General features: G+C 34.5%; 1 long non-coding RNA gene across 1 annotated transcript; it reads right to left on the bottom strand.

The window, feature by feature from the left end:
• Nucleotides 1-3,000: 3,000 nt before the first annotated feature.
• On the bottom strand, nucleotides 3,001-4,602 carry LOC149175999 (uncharacterized). Its single transcript, XR_016258606.1, has 4 exons — nucleotides 4,301-4,602; nucleotides 3,845-4,140; nucleotides 3,533-3,615; nucleotides 3,001-3,083 (listed from the first exon to the last, which is right to left on the bottom strand). It is a non-coding gene; the product is annotated as an uncharacterized LOC149175999 (long non-coding RNA).
• Between the last annotated feature and the right edge of the window lie 2,574 nt (nucleotides 4,603-7,176).

Genomic DNA, 7,176 nt, shown 5'->3' with positions numbered 1-7,176 from the left:
TCGAGGAAATGTTTCTTTACTACTTATTAGGCTAGATCTAGGGTTTTCACCCTTGATATTATATTTTATTCTAAAGGAAGTCGAGCTAGATTCTATATAAGGAGTATCCCTTCCTCATTTTTACTCATGGCTAAATAGTTGGAGCTTCCCCTCCTTGGAGTTTAATGGACACATCTTCTTGGAACATATGCAACGTTAATGGTTCTCTCTTTATTTAATGCATCGATATTTTGATACTTAAAGCCATAAGCAATGTAGTGTAGTGTAGGAAACGCTAGCAACTTTGTTCCATTGAAGAGTAAAATCTACCACTTGGAAAGAGTTAGAGTGTGTAAAACCTCTTTTCTCTTTTTTTATCTTTTAACCAATGATAATTGATAGTTTTCTTTATATATCTTCTAAGAATTCTCGCAATCTTATTGATTTTAATCTCTAGGATAAAGTTGAGTTGCCTAGTTGGAGGATCATTTTAGACACATACCTTGTAGAATTTATGCATCAAATGCCAACAAGCTTGTAATGGGAATTATAGAGTTTTAAAGCCTTATTTCCATTGCTCTTAGATAGCCCCTTGACTCCATCACCCTTATTTGATTGACACTAATTTCTACTTCCTTCCATCGCCGTTTTAAACATTTAACAAAAAACCAAATAAATATTGTTTTACTTAAAGCTACTTTCATATTACCGTGTGCCTAATTGCTTAAATTTAGTAATCCTACTAGGCATACACCTCTTAAGCTAGAGGAGAGTTAGCGTATAGTGAAGAGGATACTCTACTTAGCTAACAATGGTGACCATCCTAGTAATTTCCTCTCAAGTTGAACCTTGTGAATTAGAGCTTTATCACAAGGAGAAATTGTACTAAATTACATTCCTTCAAATTCACACATGATCAATTATTTTTTTAAGACCCTTAGCAAAGAGGGGGAGGGGGAGTTTGAGAGACCTTCCTCACAAAACAAGACCATTAGTTGTAAGTACCTAATTACTCGACAGTTGGTTCACCTTTTGTACAGAATACTTGACAATTCTAGCACAACATATTAGGTAGTTATTAGGAAGGGAGTAGTTGTATGGGCAACAACATTATGAGAAGGCACAAAAGAAGTGAATATATAAGTTGAAGTAGAGAGCACATGCTTTTCTACACATGCATTCCCCAACTTTAATCCCCTTTCAATTTTCAATATGTAGTTATGTTGTGAGGGAACAAATATATTTCATTAGCTTTTGATTGGGAAAATTTAAGTTGGTAACTATTTTGAATTTAATGACATCTAGTGATCAAAAGTTTCATTTGGAGTGTTGTTAAGTAATTTTAGTTTGAATATACATAATCCAACTAATGATGGTGACTAATTTAAAGGAAACATGTATAATAGCAAATTTTTTACTCCTTACTGTAAATCCCATTCGCTTAGTATCAAGTAGTGTTGTTCCCATGGTGGCAGACATGAATAACACGTCTATATGGGCTCAGGGATGGATGGACGCACATCATTTAAACTTACCAAAGTTTGGAATGATCGATGGCAGAATTACACTACTTCACTAAATATTTCACATGTTAGACTATAGGATTGGGTGGATATTTTGTAGTGGGTTCATTCTCCATTCAGGGAATACACCCCTAAAACAAGATACTTATTCATCTTGGCAGATAACGAACCAGGTGATCCTGCTTGTTGGTGGAAGATGTTGTGGAAATTTAAATGTCTGGCGAAATCTAGATTGTTTCAATGGTGTATTTTAGAAAGTAATCTCCCCACTAGTGAAAATTTAAAAAATAGGAGCTTCTTTGATCCGAGTTGTTGCCCCCTCTACAAATCAACCAAGGAGTCTGTCGATCACCTTTTCTTGTTTTGCCCTTATGCTTGTAATATTTGAAACTCTATTCGTAATTCCTTATCTGTTGGTCTTTTGTGGCAAGATATATCTTGCAAGGAAGCATGGCAATCCTGGTGGGATTCAGCAAATCCAAAACAGCTCAGAAACCTCCATCCATTATAAGTTGGGGGGTCTAGCTAGCTAAGAATAAAGTTATTTTCCAGGAGAAAGAAGCAATCCATGATAGAGTAGTAGCTCAGTCCGCGGCTATTTATGAGCTCATTCCAGATGATGACTCCAGTCATAGGCCTAGAATAATTCGTGGGCATTTTTTGATGGCACCTCCCCAGCTAGGGGTGAGTGTGGGGGAGGAGCAATATTATTCTTAAATGAAAATCATTCCTACAGGATTTAAAGTGGTTTGGTTCGTGGCTCAAATAAATACGTAGAACTCTTAAATCTAAATTTTTTGCTTCTATTTGATATAGAAAAGGGGTGCAGGCAACTACACATTTTTGGTGATTCTCTTATTGTTATCAACTGGTTAAATGAAGCCTCTAGGTGTCACATGCACACACTCATTCCCATTCTGGAGGAGGTTCTACTATTAAAAGGAAATTTGATCATATATCTTGTAGTCATATTTACGGGGAGAGAAATGTCATTGCGAATGAACTATCCAAAGCAGACGTGCAACAAACATTGGGCACATGGAAGATATCCATGGAAGATGGAAAGGATGTTGGGTAGCATTTCTACATTTGTTGTCCATAAATCAATATACGAGAAGAAACACCATATGCAAGACATACATAGAAATCACAAGCTCAAATAAACCAACATAAATGTGAGAACCAAAGCTTCTCCTATCAACTTCTTCTATGTTATCAAAAGCAATAAGCAAATCAACTGCCAAAAGAGCTAAAGCTTAAATAATGCCACATAACAACTATTATCAACCAAATCAGAACCATTCTGTACATAATTATACTTAAAAACTTCTGAATTATATACATTAAAGACAAACTACCCAAAACAAAGCAACCATGACCTCTAAATTTCTATCATCTTCTTTCTCAATGTCAAACCACCTTTCAATTCATTATTAGGTCAAAACCAATAAGAAAAGCAATTGAAAAAAAAATTAATTATTTCAACAATGTGTATCTACCTGATTCAGACTTATCATATCCTTCATCGTTTCCACTAGCATGTCATCTCTTCGCTAGCATATCATCTCATCTCCTCAATGGCTACACACAAAAATTAGAAAACAATCAGACACCATTTTGATTATATGTAAATAAGATAAACAACCCAAACGAACAAAACGTATGGAAGAAAATGTCAGTCCCTTAGATTGAAACAAAAGCAACCCTCGTCTCATAGTAAATCCTCTTGTTTAACCTACTGCAAATTAGAGCTTATTTCAAATCATTCGCCAGGCCAAATCAAATTAATTACCAATAATTGCCCGGGGAAAATAAAGAAAAATTAAAGTTAAAAAATATGCCTATGTGGATTGAAATACATTTGAATGGAAATCGAAAAAATTGTAAAACCCTTCCGAACAATAGTAAACCCTTTTAATTTGCGACTAATTCGGTTTGAAATCGAAATAAGCAATAAAAAGCCCTAACCAAATCATCGAAATCTTTTTATGAATTTTTTTTGAAAAGACATTACAATGTGAGCAGTTTACCAAATCAAAAACGACACTTGGCATAAACGAGGAGAGTGTCGAGGCGAGTGTCGTTCCGCGCTTAGACGAGTCTGTTTTGTTGCCTGAACGAATAATGCAAACACACGACAAAAGGATAAACAGAAACTAAAAGTTAACTGTCGAACACGAAATCAGGCATCTCACAACTAGGTTAATTATCTATACTACAGCCGGTTAATTTTGGGCATCGAAAATCATCTTAGTGAAATTTTGATATACATATTCCTAAGCAATATTTTACGCCCAATTAGCATAAGACATTTTAATGGGTTATTGGTGTTAGACTCGTACCTAAACGGAGTGTAATGAATGACGCGGAGGGCTGTCCGAACCGACTTTTCCTGACATTGCACGTACTGGACACCTAAATAAATAAAAATTCTTCGTCCTCTCACTGTAATATGACTGCACACCGTTGATGTCAGAGAGACTGCACAGCATTTATGAGAGGGAGAGGAACAAATCTCAAATAAATCAAAACAAACCTGAGTTCCTGAGCCTTCTACGCTCATCTAGTTATTTCATGTCGAAGCCCCTTTTTAAATTCTTTCAATTCGTGAATTGGGCCGAAACCGATAAGCAAGAAACTACCGAAGAAGTTATAACTTATAAGTTGCAATAACATCATAAAACAGGGTCTTAGGGCTCTTTATGTATAATCATTATTGATCGCACGACAACCATTCTGTACATATTTATCAAATTAACAATCATCTGAATTGTTATACATGAAAAATAAACGTATACCTGGTCGTCCTCTCAGAAATCCAAAATTGTGGAATATCCGCAACAAAATACCGCCAACAAACCGCAGGGGTTACGCTGTTAACCTAAACCGAGGATGAAAGAGATAAACAAAATCTGTGTATCTAATTGATTCGATGCAACGCTACGAATGAGAAGCAGGGCTATATAATGACATACATTAATAAGAAAGGACTTATCGTATTCTCCATTCTTCAAATATTCTCCATTGACAGAAACTAAAAGTTAACTGAAATCAGGAATCTCACAACTAGGTTAATCATTTATGCTTCATCTGGTTAACTTTCGGCTTCACAAATAGTATTAATGAAATTTTGCTGAACATATTCGTATGCAATATTTTACGCCCAGTTACCAAAACAATTTTAAATGGATTTATCGTATTGGTGTTAGCAGCGTACCTGGCGTACCTAAAGGGAGAGTAATGAATGAAGCGGAAGGCTCTACGAACTACCTTTTCTGCCATTGCACGTACCCAGGCCGCAGGCGAAAGAAAAAACCACACGTGCCGGACGCCAAAATAATAATTCCTCGTCCCATCCTGCAGTTTGAGTGCACACATTGATAGACAGAGATTGCACAACATTGATGTAAGGCAGAGGAACAAATCTCAAACAAATCAGAACAAACCTGAGTTCCTCACCTTTCTCCCGTCATCTAGTTCCTTTATGTGAAATCCCCTTTTTAACTTCTTTCATTCATCAACCAAAGAAACTCGAAGTTGCAACACCACAAAACAGCCCTTAGCGCTCTTTAATTCACTGGGCCATTCTGTACACACTTATCATAGTAAAAACCATCCTAATGATTATACATAAAAAATGAACGCATACCTGGTCCTCCATTCCAATGGATAACTTCACAGAAATCCAAAATCGTGGAACATCCTGCAACAAAACACTACCAACAAACCGCCGGGGTTAACTTGTTACCTAAACCGAGAACGAAAGAGATGGACAAATGTGTGCATCTAGTTGATTCGATTCAATCTTAAAAATTAGGAACAGGGCTATATGATGGCATACAATAATAAGAGGACTTATCATATTCTCCATCCCTAATTCTGCATCTCAACCCCTGAAATTCACTGCAAACCAAACCATTAACCATTTGTGAGACCACTTCTGACAGATAAACATATATAGAAACAAACCAGTGTTCATGTGCCATCTTCTTCCTCAATTGCAAGCCCTCATCTGTTCCTGTTGCACATCAAAGTTCATTTTAAATTAGATCAAAACTAGCTTTACCTAATGGCTTAGACCTCTATGCATGGCCACAAGGCAGATTCCCATTAAATACATACCTTCTTGGAAATTCACAAAAATCAAGATAACAGGATCCATGTACGTCCATCTATCTTTAGCTCCACATTTCGCAACTAAATAAAATTCTGAGCAGACGAAGAGGGAAAATATTTGAAGGTAAAAAAATGAAAAAAAACACACCAACCATTACAATCCAAACAAATGAAAAAACCAAAAAGAAAACGGACTGCAAAATAGGACATGCATGGCCATGCAGTGAACAAAAAAATTATGAACATGAAAAAAGCCAAGCCAAGGCAGCTAACCAAACAAATATGTGCAAGAAAGAAGCGAAGCCAATACAATTCAGAGCAGATAAGAAGATGAGATTAAAATGAAAGCATGTTCTGCGTATGAAAATGCTTTATATAGCTTTTTCCTCCCTTTTCAAACGGTCATAAGCGCCCTGAACTGATACCTTTTTCACGGGGAGCTTTTTCACAGGGGAGCTGGCATGCCATGCGCATGAGCACCATGAACTCTAGTAAAATTTATAATGGGAAGGAAATGCAATGAACTGTGTTTTATATTTCATAAAAAAATAATCTATTAAAATGACTGACGTGGTATCTTTAGTCTACACATACGAGTTACAAGTCGAGTTTAGTTCGTCCAAATTTGGTGCTTACATTTAAAAAAATAAAAAACTTCAAAATGAGGTCCCATCCCAAGTTTTCGAACTTTAAAAAATTTCATTTATTCGGAATCTTTACGCGGAAGTAGAGATTCGGATTCAAAGTCACGCTATATTTTATAAATGGAAATTAATTTGAATAGAATAGAATAGGATTGTTTTAATTTAAATTTTCTTCCATTTATGTCATGATTACATATATAGCTTTATAATTTAAATGTTCTCCCATTTTATGTCATGACTACATACATTTATAAGTAAGAATAATTACTAGCGGCTTAAAGTTTGATTTCTTATCATCATTTTAACTCCACGAGTTGTTAATGAGTTTTTGGTTTTTTTTTAGATTTTTTTTTTCGGGTTTAGGTGTAGTTGGATTTAAACTTTACGAGTCGTTAACGAGTTTTTGAATTTTTTTGGGTTTGGATGTAGTTGGATTTGTAAGAGACGCTCATCCAGATAGATAGTGGAGTAAGTTTTTACACCACTCTGTAATTATAAATAACCCACTTGCTTGGTGAAAAACAATAATTCACTTGCTAATTTTAGAAAACTTATTGTCAAATATGTTTTCTAATAAGATTTCACCATTCTAATTATAAATAATTTACTGGCTAATTTTAGCAAAGTCATTGTCAAATCTCCTTTAAATAAAATTTTAATTTTATCAAATAAATAAATTTAAATATTTCAAAATTTTGATAAAATAAATAAGATTCTAATTTTATTAAACATAAATTTAAATATTTCAAAAATTTGATAAAATTAAGTGTGTAATGTGAAAGTAGGTAAAAGGTAAAAAAAAAAAAAAAAAAAAAATATTAAAAATAAATTATTAATAATTAAAGAGGAAAAATAAATTGATCACTATTAATTAACATTTATGATAAATCTATTCCTTACTTAAATAATGGTAG

This window comes from Pinus tabuliformis, chromosome 4_1, assembly GCF_031772625.1.
Source record: "Pinus tabuliformis cultivar Carrire ecotype Pingquan chromosome 4_1, CPIR1, whole genome shotgun sequence".
Lineage (NCBI taxonomy): Eukaryota > Viridiplantae > Streptophyta > Pinopsida > Pinales > Pinaceae > Pinus > Pinus tabuliformis.
The sequence above is the reverse complement of the archived record's forward strand: the minus strand, read 5'-3'. Positions and strand labels throughout refer to the sequence as shown.